We start from the raw sequence: 13,377 nt of genomic DNA, 5'->3' as shown, positions 1-13,377 counted from the left end.
CCTGGTCCCCAAATCAACTCGGTCCCAATCGGACTGCGAGCTTCCTGAAGGCAAGGACAGGAGGTGAGAGGGAAAGAGGAGAGTGAACCCTCTGGCCAGGCTGCTGCTGGGTTCAAAGAGAGATGTGAGGCCAGCCGTGGGGCTGGGGGTAACTTGGAAGTTCAAGTCCACATCCGGGTCACCCCTACCCGCCCCGCAACGGGCAGCTGCCGGAGGGAATTCTTTCCTTGCTGGGAGCTCCCATCAGTGGGAATATGGGGTAGAGATGGGTGCTGGTGGGTTAGGCAGATGGAGGGCCTCGGGGTCCAACAGGAGGGCCCTTTGAGCCCCTTCACCCTTGATGGATAAGAAGAGAAGTCTCAAGTGTCTACGACAGGAAAGAAGGAACCAAGACGCCCCAGTGGGTGGAGAAGACAAAATGGCAGCATGGAAAACAGACGGTCTCATTCCTAGGGGACAGCCAGAAAAGACCCAGGAGGACAAAACCTGGATTTAAATCCTGGTCCAACTCTTTCCCTGGGCAAGTTATTTGCTCCCCCTGAACCACAGTTTCCCCAATTCGGAAACTAGGAGAATCACATCAATAATAACACGGATCGCACCACTGTCACTAATAGCAGCAATGACATTAAAAGGGCTGAGACGATCATCAGAAGAGCCCGCCCTTCCTAAGGCACTGTACGATAACATAATGGGAAGCGCCTCAGAGCCATAAATCACAGTGCAGATATAATTTATTGTTATTAATATGATCTGCCCTGTCCTTCCCCAGCCCCCCGGGCTGCCAGGAAAGTCTGTGCTCTGTCATCATGCACTTGAAGACAGGTTGTTTTGTCCCTTCTCTCCTCTTGTTTCTAATCACAATGTTCTAATTCTCCAGCTGAGGTTGAATTCAATTCTCGGCCGGAGCTGGATGCCATATATTACCCCCTGTCCGGGCAGCAATCTGGCTTCTGTCTCCTAGAGCTGCCGTGGGTCCTGTGCTTCTTAGGCACCAGGCGCTGGGCTCAGCTGAGCACCGGTGATGGTTTACAGCCCACGGCAATGCAGTGAAAGGTCCTTCTGTGATCCCCATTTTACACAGGAGAAGACTAAGTCTCAGGAAAGACAGCTGGATTTAATCGCAAGAGTCTCTCACTCCAAACCAGCACATCTTTCTGCCCTCCTGAACACTTCTTTTTTTTTTTTTTTTTTTGGCTTGCGGGATCTTAGTTCCCCAACCAGGGATCGAACCTGGGCCCCGGCAGTAGACGCACGGAGTCCTAACCACTGGACTGCCAAGGAATTCCTTTTTTTCATTTTTTTCTTTCTTTCTTTTTTTTTTTTTTTTTTTCCCCTGTGGCCACGCCACACAGCATTCAGGATCTTAGTTCCCCGACCAGGGATTGAACCTGCGCCCCCTGCAGTGGAAGCGCGGAGTCTTAACCACTGGGCCACCAGGGAAGTCCCCCCTTTTTTCCTTCTTCTTCTTTTTACTTTTTTTCCTCCTGAACACTTAACATAATTCCATCAGGTCTCTGATAACTTGGGAGGGCAGTCCCCACCTGTTACTAGAATGTCTGTCTCACATACAAGGGAACTGAGACTCAAGAACTGGGGTCCCTTGGAAGAGCAGGCCCTGCTATCTTGAGTTCAATGAAGCATTCACCAACCCTCAATTCTGATTTCAAGGAACATGCAAGAGAAAGAGGGAGGGAGGGAGGGAGGGAGGGATGAAGGCAGCCTGCGGTTGGAACGTCTCTATCTGCCCAGCAGCATGTTTCCCGGGGGTCCCGCCAGGAATTCAGGCCTGTGGGCCCCACTGGGAGTCCTGCCAATGAATCCAGGGCCCTGGCTGCCTTTGATCCTTCCCACCGTCCATCCCTCCCCTGATGTAATCCTGCCTTGTAGCCCCGATGTCTAATTTGTGGTACCCCAGCAGTGCCTCCCAGGGCACCAGGCTAGCAGGGGACTTTGAAGGCCTGGTGACACTGATAGGGAATTCCACGTTCTGGGAGAGAAACGTGAGTCAGGAGCCCAAGAATAAAGCACCTACTAGTCCAAGATATGGCATTTCAAGTATCGCATCTGCCCGCTCATTTGCTCTGTTTCTACCTCTGCCGTCTTTCTCCTTGTATGACTATGTCTTTGGGTTTCAGTTTCTCTTTGCAGGTACCGCCTGGTATTTCTGACCCTCTCCTGGCCCCCTTCCTCTGTATTTCTGGGTAGGGGTAGTTATCTCTGTCTCTCTCTGCTTTTTTTTTCCTCTCTCTTCTTTATCCTTTTCTCTCCTGCGTTTCTTTCTCTCTGTGTGTGTGTGTCTCTCTCTCTAGTCTCCTTCTGTCTCTCTTTGGACTGTCCCCACCTCTTGCTGTGTTTCTCCCCATGTGATCTGTCTGTCCCCTTCGCTGTCTCCCAGGACACCAGGACAGCCCAATCATTCCACAAAACGATTTAGCAGAGGCAAAAGCAGCAGCCACAGAAACATGGCTCAGGTTGGGAAGAGTCACCCTAACCCAGAGCCACAGAGTATGGGTGAACCTGTCCATCACCTTCTGTCCATCACTAAGAACGAGTCAGGGGTCACAGAGGATGCAGGTCATTTCAAGTACCCGAACCTGTTGCTGGGAGAGAAAACCCTGCTGATGGGGGGATTCTTGGGAGGTTTACTGCATAGGGGTGAAGAGCCTCCACTCTCCCTGAGAACCTTCCAGACACGCTAATCAATTTCCAATTCACTCTTCCAACATCACTAGGGGCTGTCAAGCCCACACTTACAGATCGATCTCCATTTCCAGGTCTCCCACCAGTTATCACAGCCAAAAATGTCCCCTTGGCTAAATCTTGGAGCTCACCTACATTTTGAAACTTTGTGAACCAAATGAATCCACAAACACGAGGCACCAGGACCTCCCGGCGACAGCCCCATCCTCACCTCAAACACATACATTTTTAACTATCAAATGTCTACCAAGAACCCAGCATTTGCTGAGTTACTTCACTAACCTTCCTTCTTTTAATCTAGACTTCTCAACAGACCAGTGAATATCATTAATCCTCTTACTAAAAAACTGAGATCTCAGAAAACTGAGATTCAGACAAACACAGTGACTTGTCCAAGGTCACACAGCCAGTAGGATGGGTGCCCGGCCGAGCATCTCTTTTCACACGTAGAAAAGACAGCTGGAAACTTGCCTGAGCTTTGATTTTATTTTTTCTGTCCCTCCTCTCACTGACTGATCACATCAGAACTGGATTTTGCTTCCAGGCCAAGCATATTGGGTTATTTAGCTTCCAGAACCCATACCAGTGTAGAAACAGAATTTCTCTTCTCTAGAAAACTGCCCTTTTTTTTTTTTTTTGGCTTGGGAAATGCTGTTTTCTCCTCCATTTCAGGGCAGGAGGCATTCCGGATATTTAACTTTTGGAAGGCAAGTTTGGCATCCGGGACTGTTTTCTGCCTTATTAAACTTTTCAGAAACTGTATCTCTTTTAAACAGTCTGTAGGGGCTCTCCGCTACCCTGTCTCCCCCCGCCCCAGCAAAGGACCCTCTCCATCAGCCCACACGTTCCCGCATCCCATCTGTCAGAGGCCAAAGCCAAAACACGTCCCGGGAAAAGCTAGAGAGGAAGGGGCGAGGCAGGGAGAGAGATGTCTAATCATCACACAACCTTTGAAACGTACCTCGAGCAAATCGACTTTGTCTAAAACGCATCCAGCATTTAACATTTAATAGGAGCTGATCAATTTAATGCACCACATGCCTTGGGTAAATGGATCCTTCCCCTTTAAGGGTCTGTTGACATTCGGTGAAGGAGAAAAACAGTTGTTATGATTCAGAAACTCAGGATGAACCCAATTAATCAATGCTGAGATGATTTGAATCATGTGGCAAATGCTTGGTCACCTCTCTGATATCCTATCCCCGTCCCTGGGAAGATGCAGACATGATTGATGTCACCTGTGACCACCATGTCTCCAGGCAAGACCCCCCCCAAACCCGGCAGACAGAGAAACAAATTAGATCCAAAGGCCCGGGATCAGTTTCAGAGGGGACAGGCCTCCAGCTGGGGAGGGAGTGGTCTCTGGGGGGGCCTGGCCTGGCCTGTCTGTCACAGGCAGGCAGAAGATAGAGGCCAGACCATATGGGGGCTGGGAAGGAGGGCGCACTCAGGGATGGGGTGGCCAGGGCCTCTCAGAGTCTTAGAGCCGTGAGCATGCCCGTATCTTTGAGGGCTTTAAAAAAAATTTTTTTTTTAGTGTAAAAATAATTGCTCAAGCTTCCCCTGCCTCTTAGAATTACTTTCAGGCGTGTCTGTCCTGGGCCTTGACTGGGAGGAAATGGGGTCCGAGAGGGAGGGAGTAGAAGAGAGTGTTCATCAGAGGTTTTTTTTTTTTTTGATCGCTTTGAAAGTCTCTGCTTGTTACACACACACACACACCCCTCATCGCCTTTCCCCTGGCAGCCCCTGTGACTGCCCTCATTGATATGAACCTTGGCCAGGTCAGTTCCACTCCCCCAATGTCACCCCCACTTTTTTTTTTTTTTTTTTTTTTGGCCACGCCGCAGGACATGCACGATCTTAGTTCCCTGACCAGGGATCCAACCCATGCCCGTGCAGTGGAAGCGCAGTCTTAACCACTGGACCGCCAGGGAAGTGCCAGCACTCCGCCTTTTTACATCAGCCTCCCTTGCCTTCTTCCTCCCCCAGGAGAGAATGGACCATAGGACAGGGGCCACTTCTGCGTTCCTAGATGCCTTGGTTTCTAAGAATAGACCCTAATATTCTCTAGGGTCTACATCCGTGCACACACACATTGTTTTCACCCCTACTCCAAATAACGTCTGGGGTTTATGAACTATACAGGAGGCCTGCTGTCTCCTTCCTTCTTTTCCTATCTCCTTATTCATTCTTTTTGTTCTTTCCTCCCTTCTTTGTCTTCTATCTCCCCCTCCCTCTTCCACCTCCCTTCTTTCATTCATTCAACAGACATTTCCAGAGCACTGCGGGCACTTCTGGGGGTTTCTGGGAAGAAGGGGAGATAAGGTCCCTACCTTTGGAGAGTGCAGGAAAGATAAGCAGAGGAGAGAGCAGGGATGCCTCCATTTCCTCATTCTTCTCACCTTCTCCCCAGAGTCTGTGCTGCTGCAGAATTGTCAGCGCCTTCAGTCCCGTTTCACAATTCTGACCTCAGAGACTTTCCCAACACCAGCCTTTGATCAGGAGCGCAGCCACTGAATCCTTGTGGATAATTCACTTTTCCGTCCTGAGGTGCCTCCCCATGATGTCTTCTGGAACCTTCCAACCATCATCCAGCTCTTCTTCCTGCGAAGTCACTGGAAGTACAAGACAGCCAGAACCTCATTTACCTTGTCCAGACTGTAACCCGGGCACCCAGCCCCCAACACAGTGCTCAGCACATAGTAGGTGCTCTAAACATCTGCTGAATAACAGAATGAAAAGCGCTGCACCCACTTTCCACTTGACATCACCCTACTGACTCTACAATGTGCTCATTTTACAAAAAAATCACACCTTGCCTCCTTCCCGAAAGGTTTCCGATTGTTCACAATGCAGATTCCTAGGCCCCCAAAGAGGTGGATTCTGTAGCTCAAGGGTGTGGCCCTGGAATGTGCATTTTAACAACCACGCCAGGGGACTCCTATGCGCACACTCCTCAGACCACTCTTTGAGAAGCTCTACTGTGGATAATAGGGAGCCATTGAAGGTATGGGAGCAAGAGCATGACTTGCACGCTTTAAAGAAGGTCCTGGCGGCTGCAGTCTAGAAGATGAAGCAGCAGACCTGGGGGTGGGTGGGAGAGATGAGTTAGGAGGTGAAGTTCCAGAACTCTCTTGAGGGCTTAGGGGCAGAATCTTCTTAGAAGGGGGTTTAGGGGACTCAGAGCATGTTTACTTGGGGTATTTTAGGAGAACTCATGGGGATTTCCAGGAGGCTTCCTGGGTTTCACCTCTCTTCCTGGGAGGAAAAGCCGTTAAAATCCAGAAACTGGCAGGTCTCAAGTATAGAATTTGCCAAATTCGTGGAGAAAGAGTAAGTTGGAGAAAGGAAAGATGGGCCCCCTTTCCTTCTTCATTTCCTCCCTGGCCATTTCCGAAAGCCCCTTAGCAGCCCCCTAACCTCCTACTGCAGCAGCACCCCACCCCGCCCCCGCCCCAAGCCGCAGGGTCTGGAGGGACCAGGCTCCTGGCTTCTACCCTCCTGGGGTTCTCAGAGGAGCATCTGGCCGCGGACCCTGGGCTCTGGCCGGCGGCATCTGTTTGCAGTGCTTGAGTCAGTAGTTTTATTTCTGCTCGGCAGTATAACATAAACTATCTTGTTACACGGCAGGCCAACTGGGCGCAGAGCCGGCTGCTCTACAGTCCTCCAGCGGGACCAAAGCAGAGCTTAACTGAGCTGGTGGGCCTGGGCAAGGCCCCTAAAGCAGTCAGAGGAAACGGCTGCTCTATGGAAAGTTCTCCCCAGCCTGGGCCTCTGCCGTTTGAATCCCAGGGCAGCTCCTGGCTGACCCCTGGAATCTACACTACCCACGACCCCCACTCACGCAAGCACATGCAAATCTCCCCCATCTTGCCCATTTCCGGAGGCAGCAGAGATAGGTCAGAACTATCTGCTCCAAGGGTGGATGTTAGTTAAAAGCTTGACTTCTGGAGATAGCCTGCCTGGGCATGAATTCTGGCCATACTATTTGGGGCAAATGCTTTCACCTCCCCGGGCCTCAGTTTCTGCATCTGTACAATGGGATTCACAAGCATTCCTCCCATGTAATAGGGCTGTTTTGAGCCTGCCATCAGGCAGTATCTGCAGCATTGCTGTTTTTCGTTTGTTTGTTTAAATTTATTTATTTATTTTTGCCTGTGTTGGGTCTTCGTCGTTGGGTCTTTGTTGCTGCGCGTGGGCTTTCTCTAGCTGTGGGGAGCGGGGGCTACTCTTCGGTGCGGTGTACGGGCTTCTCACTGTGGTGGTTTCTCTTGTTGCGGAGCACAGGCTCTAGGTGTGCGGGCTTCAGTAGTTGTGGCACGTGGGCTCAGTAGTTGTGGCTCACGGGCTTAGCTGCTCCGTGGCATATGGGATCTTCCCAGACTAGGGCTCGAACCCGTGTCCTCTGCATTGGCAGGCGGATTCTTAACCACTGCGCCACCAGGGAAGTCCCCGTTTGTTTGTTTTTGGCCTCACGGCATAGGGGATCTTGGAGTTCCCCTACCAGGGGTCGAACCCGTTCCCCCTGTATTGGAAGCTCGGAGTCCTAACCACTGGACCACCAGGGAATTCCTGATCAGGCAGTATCTGCAAAGCGCTTGGCAAACACCCTGGTGCGGCGGGCACTCAATAAACGTTGGCTGTTATTCCAATCATTAGGATGTATGAAGTGAAAAGAGCCGGCCAGAACTGGAAGCAGCCACTGGGTTTGGTCATCACTCTCAGCCCAGCTGGAAGGAAGTGCACACCCTCCCAGGATGCTGAGGCAAATACAAAAGGAAATCCAACCTCTTCCCCCACTCCTCACAGGGTCCCAGCTCCTCACAGGGTGGGGCTCCCAACTTTGGAGGAAGAGACAATCTCCTCCTACGCCTGACTCCCCAAAGAAACAGATGTGGGGGGCAGTTCTGAGAACCTGATGCAGGGACAGGACCCCCAGTCCTCTGATTCCCATATCAGTGGGGAGGCTTTGGGGATGAAGAAAGAAAGAATCTATACTCTGGGAGACCCCAAGCTTGCTCCAAGCTCACCTACACTAAGGGGGGTGCTATTAGCCCTGACTACAGAGCTGGAGGGCCTGGACCTCTCTACCACGACACAGACCTTGACCCTGGACGTTCTCAAAGACAGAGGGACAGTCCCATGCCCAGTGCCCGGCAGCCTCCCTGGTACCCCTGCCTATAGGGGGAGACTGGGAGATCCCCTCCACTCTCTTGTTTTTTATCTTTAATGTCCGGTCTAACACTTCGCATGTGAGAGATTCTAAACAAATAATGAATGGGTGAGTTCACACGTGTGTGCCGCAGTAAGTGAAGTGTGTGTGTGTCTGGGGGACTTGGGTAAGGGTATGTGTACACATATGCGATGAAGATGAAGATGCTTGTATCTGGGAGAGGTTGCACACGTGTGTGCACGCAAGTGTGTCCCTGCAGCTGGACGGATATTCCCTTGAGGGCCTGCTGAGTGTCCCCGAGGTCCTGCCTGGGGGCAGACAGCCTGGGGGCAGCACACCCTCAGATGCCCACTCCAGAGGTGGCAGGATGACCCTTAAAAATTGAAGATGGGGTTGGCAGGGCATTCAAAACCACTTACAGAAGCCCCTTTATCTGGAAAGGAAACTAACCCCATTACTAATTGTAGCCAAAGTCCCTTACGCTGGAGCCTCAGGGGTAAATGTCCCCTGACCCAGGACCAGTTGGGCCAGGACAGCCGAGGACCCACAGCAGAGAGAACCTCAGATCCTTGCTGCCGAAGTGAATTTGCATCGATGTGGCTTTCTGTCCACTGTCGGCTACAAATCACACTGACCGGTTCTGCTGTCTTATCCATCTCTGCTCACTTCCTCTCTGTTTCTCTCTCCAGGTCTGCTTCTCCCACTCACAATGCCTTTCTGTCTCTGTATCAATTCCGGGTCTTTATTTTCTCTCTTCCCCCTCTTGATTCAGGCTTCCTTCTCTGTCTCTCTGAGTCTATTTCTCTCTGTCCCTCCCTGAGTCTCTCCTGTGTCTACCTTCTCTCTCCCCGTGTTTCTCTATGTGCCTCAGTATCCTTCTGTCTCATGTTTCTCCCTCCATCCTTCCACCTCCGAGCCGGCCTCCGTCTCTTTTTTCTGTGTGTTTCTCTCCCGACCTCTCTCCGTCCATCTCTGCCCTTCCGCCTGGGTCTCTCTTCTGTGTGGGTTTGTGTCTCCGCATCTCCCTGCGCCCCCGCCCTGCCCCCCGAGCCTCCCCGCCCCGCCGCTGGGCCTGGGGATCGTCACTCAGCGGCCCTGCCTGATCCAGCGCGGGCCCCTTTGTTCGCAGCTCCCTCCTCCTACACTCCCCCCACCCCCGCATCGTCCTCCAGGCCCTGCTTTCCCTTCCTCCTTCCCAGGCCCGACAAGCTGGGCCATCTCTCCAGCCCACGATGTGGAGAAATGCGCAGCCGCGCCGCGAGCGCCAGGGCACAGGGAGGCTGAGGCTGAACGTCAGAGCTGGACCACCCCGACGACACCTCGGCTGGGGCCATTAAGGAAACACCCCACCACTACTCCCTCCACCCCACTATCCCTCCCCCATGCGGCGCAGGGGGGCTGGGAAGGGCCTGGTTCCAGGCCCTCGGAGGCGGGACCCCCATCCCTGACCCCATCCCTGACTCCGAGTGGCCCTGGCCAAGTAGTGCCCCTCTCTGGGTCTGTAAGATAATGCCCAAGGCCCCCTCTCTTACTGGAGGCACAATGGTTTTATCCACCACCGTCTGCCCCATGCCTCCAGCCCCCAGTGGGGTGCCTGGTCCCCCGTGTGGTTGGTACATTGACTGAACCTGCATCCCAGGAACCTCCAACCAGCTGGGCCCTCAGGCTGCCCTCCTCTGCTGCCCTGGGCACTGGCTCCCACCTCGCACACTTTGTCCTCCCATTTCCTGGAGCAGAATAGGAAAGCCTGAGATTTCTGTAATTTCTCCACTGCCCCAGGGAGTCCCTAGGAACGGAGACACCTCTATAAATCAGCCCCAGAGCATCCGTCAGCACATGTGTGGAGCTGTTGATCCCGGCGTTAAGGGCTACCCCTCGCTGCAGGAACAATCCACTTCTTGGGACTGTTCTGTGCCCCAGGTGTCTTTGGGCGTCTGTGATCACATCAAGGATGGCCCAGCTCGGTGTCAGATTTAGGGCAGGGAGATGGAAGTTTTCTTCTGTCTGTCACATTGCCTGCTCCCTCAACCTCCTCTCTCTGCCCTCTGTTTTTATCTGTCTTTCTCTTGTCTCTGGGCCACTTACTGGCTGAGCACCTTGAGCCAAGTGTCTTCACCTCTCTGACTCTCCACGTTACACTGTGAATTGCAACACAGCTGGCTCACAGTGCTGCTAGAAAAAGTGTAGCCCTTAAATAACAGCACTAATAATAATAATAGGAGGAGGAAGAGGAGGAAAAGGAGGAAGAGGGTGGGCTGAGCAGGGGTATACCATGTCTATGTGAGCCTAAAACCCGTATTCACATAAGTCAATCTGGTTCGATATATATACAGGCAGTAGCACACAGAGCTTCTTGGTCTTAGAGACCCCCCAGGCCAAGCCTAATTACTCTAGCCAAGACCTTCACCCTCCAGCCCCCACTCCTTGGGCTCACTGGCCCCAAGAACAGGAGGCCTCAGAGGAATCAGAGATGGGGTTATAACCCACTTCTCACGTAGAAGCCCATATACTCCATCGTTGGGCTGGAATCAAGAAGCCTTTGGCGTGCCTGCCAAAGAAAGGGCACTTCTTCAGCGATCCAGAGCTTCCCACTGCCACCCACCCTCCAGAAGTCTGGGGAGCCTGATTTCAGAGAACCCTGGGATTGGAAACTCATTCTGCTTGGCTCTGAATCTGCTTTTTGGTTGTGGCCTAATGAGCATCTAAGAACATTACGATCACCGGCGACTTAGCAATTAAACCGTCTAACCCCTGTACCACCATGATTTTGCAGTTGGAGTAACTGAGGCCCAGAGAGGTTGAGCAACTTGCACAAAGTCACGCAGTAAGTTGAGGACAAAAGGAAAACCCAGGTCTGTCTCTGGTGCTCTCACGCCCCTCCCTTGCTTCCTCCCTCAGGGCTGTTGTCAGCACCCTGGCCTGGGAGGGAGACGGTAAGCCCCAGACCTTGGGGTTCCACCTTTGTTTGCCCTCCTGACTTGATACGGACTGAAAGTCATGCTCCACGCCCTCACCAGGCCTGTTTCCCCATCTGGAGGGTGACTGGACCGACTATCCTGAGATCCTCTCATTCTGTTTTGAGGTTTGTATCAGAGAAAGTCAGAACCTGCTTCCACCGAAATGCGCCAGATTTACACAAAGTGAGCCCCCCCCAACAGCCGCCCCCCTCCTGGAGCTCTGAAGCCACGACTTTACTGGCTCTGTGCCTTTTAAAGCGAATAGTTGAAAGTCCCTACCCATAGGGCTAGTCACGTAAGAAAAGAACCATTTATTATGGAGGGCATAGTAAGTACTCAATAAAGGATGTCTACGCTCATTATTTTTACTCTGATTATCAACCGCTAATCTCTGTTTCCCCCACCTTCAATGTCAAGACCTCCCCCTCCACTTCTGCCCTCAGTCTTCTCCATCACCCTCTCTGTCCTTGGACTACAAAGAGGTAGGGTGAGAGACTGAGGGTGGACAGCCCACAGCTTGTAGACTGGTGCCCCCGGCTAGCCACCCAGAGCCAAGGCTATATACCCTAGTGGTGACTGCCTTTGAAGTCACCATCTTATGTAACCCCCTTGTCCCATCCCCATCTTCCTGTTCGTCCCCAGACCTTGGGGAGGAAAATGCAGCCCAGGGTCAGTAAGCCTGGGATTTCTTTCACGTGGCTGAGGAGAGAACTGGGAAAGGCTCTCCCAGAGGCATGACACTGGTGGTTAGGAGTGCCTCCCCATGAGTTCAAACCCTGCCTCCAGCGCTTCCTCACGGTGTGACTTTGGGCTGCAACAACGTCTCTGTGCCTTGACTTTACTGTCATGTGTTAAGTACCTAATTCATAGAGTCACTGTGAGAAACACTTGTGAGAAATAAATAAGCAAATGGCTTAGAACCATAGCAGGTGGCTTAACAAAGGAAGGGCACTTGTTAGAAGTAGTTAATAATGTTATGTTAAACCCTAAGTATTGACCTTTATTCTTCTGAAGAGGGTTGTTCAAAATAGGATTTGAATCCCAAAAGGGTAGCTGGGAAACTGACCTCAGCCTCAGTTTTCCTCATCTGTAAAGTGGGGATAACACCTCCTTGCCAGGAAACCAGCTGAAAATTGAACCAGGCGATCAATGGAGAAAAGGTGCAAGTTTACATAACCTTATCCGTAATCCCTGTGCGTCTCCACTATCCTCGTTCCCAAAACTTGGAATATGGATTAGGGAATGTTTACACACACACACCTCATTGTAATCCTTAAGAAGAGGGACCACGGGGTCAGCTATTCGAATGTTTCCCCTCCCTTCCCCCAATTCGTCCTTCCAAACGGTCTGAAGGCGTCTGCTGAAGGGCTACAATCCACCGGAACTCTCGGGGTAACTGCCTCCGCCTGCCCTCGCGGGTGTAGACCGAGATTTGCGGGGACTGGGAGAGAGGAAGAATGTTTGTGCAGCCTGCAAACGACTTGGCAGGCTGCAAGAGGGGAAAGGCCGCTCCGGGGAGAGTTCACATTGAAATTACACGGAGGGAAGAACGTGCAGATCAGCTCTGAAGCTCATAAAACAGAGCGAGGTGACTGAGAAGAACAAACACGCCTCCAGAAGGAAAATGTAAAAGTTCGTAAAACGCGCTCTTCAAAGCCTGACTGGGAGGGGGTGGGGGGCGCGAGGGAGGGGGTGGGCCGTGGCCGCCGGGCGAGGTCGCTGCCCTCTGGGCTGTTACGAGCGGGGTCTAGGAGGGGGAAATGGGCCCAACCTCCATCTCCTCCCACCGAGGAGGTCAGCGCTCCTCTGGTTCCCTCCTTCGACGAGCTTGGCCCGCTGGAAACGAGAGGGCGTGGGCAGAGTGGTCCGAGCGCGAACCCACGCAGGGCCTGGGGTCTTGGGGAGGACCACCCCCGCCCCCTCATCTGGATGTCGAGCACGGGGACATAATAGAAGCTCGGTCCTGAAAGGCAGGCAGGGGCTAGAGCACTCCCTCGCTCATTGGATAGTCACTGGAGCTCGGGGCATTGTTTGGACTTTACTCAAAGAACACTTGGGACACAACATCGTAATCCAACTATACTGAAAAAAGAAAAAAGAACACTTGGAAAGCCTACTGAACCCTCCAGGGTCAAGACAGCCCACCTTCAAACCCCTCCTCCCGCTCCCCATCCTCCCATCCTCGCCCTTTCCTTCCACCCGGGAGAAGGCCAAGGTCGACTCCTAACCCCAGGCGGTGCGCCCCGCCCTGCGCTCTGCGCTCCTGGGCTGGGTCCCCGCCGACGCGTCCCGGCTCCCCCGGTCAGGGTCCCCACGCTCAGCCTCCTGTGCAATTCATTCGCCCCTACAGACACCCGGGTTATTCGCCGGTTAATTCCCGGACGCTTTAACGAAAAGCCTGGAAGTTAACCTCACGCCCCGCTCGCACTGCCCGATGGCGCGGCAAGTGGAGGATTCTCGGAAAAGATCAACCGCGGCAGCTCCCGAATCCCGGCAGCCCCTGGCCGGCGGGTGCCGAGCTGACGAGAGAGGAACTTTCTATAA

General features: G+C 52.7%; 1 long non-coding RNA gene across 1 annotated transcript in view; it reads right to left on the bottom strand.

The window, feature by feature from the left end:
* LOC309611381 overlaps window positions 1-13,377 on the bottom strand; it is a 168,379-nt gene that overhangs the window by 110,064 nt on the left and 44,938 nt on the right. The window contains exon 2 of the long non-coding RNA XR_014234492.1: window positions 5,037-5,318. This is a non-coding gene — a long non-coding RNA (uncharacterized lncRNA). The remainder of the gene's footprint in view (window positions 1-5,036; window positions 5,319-13,377) is intronic.

This window comes from Balaenoptera borealis, assembly GCF_965194805.1.
Source record: "Balaenoptera borealis genome assembly, chromosome: 14".
NCBI lineage: Eukaryota > Metazoa > Chordata > Mammalia > Artiodactyla > Balaenopteridae > Balaenoptera > Balaenoptera borealis.
The sequence above is the reverse complement of the archived record's forward strand: the minus strand, read 5'-3'. Positions and strand labels throughout refer to the sequence as shown.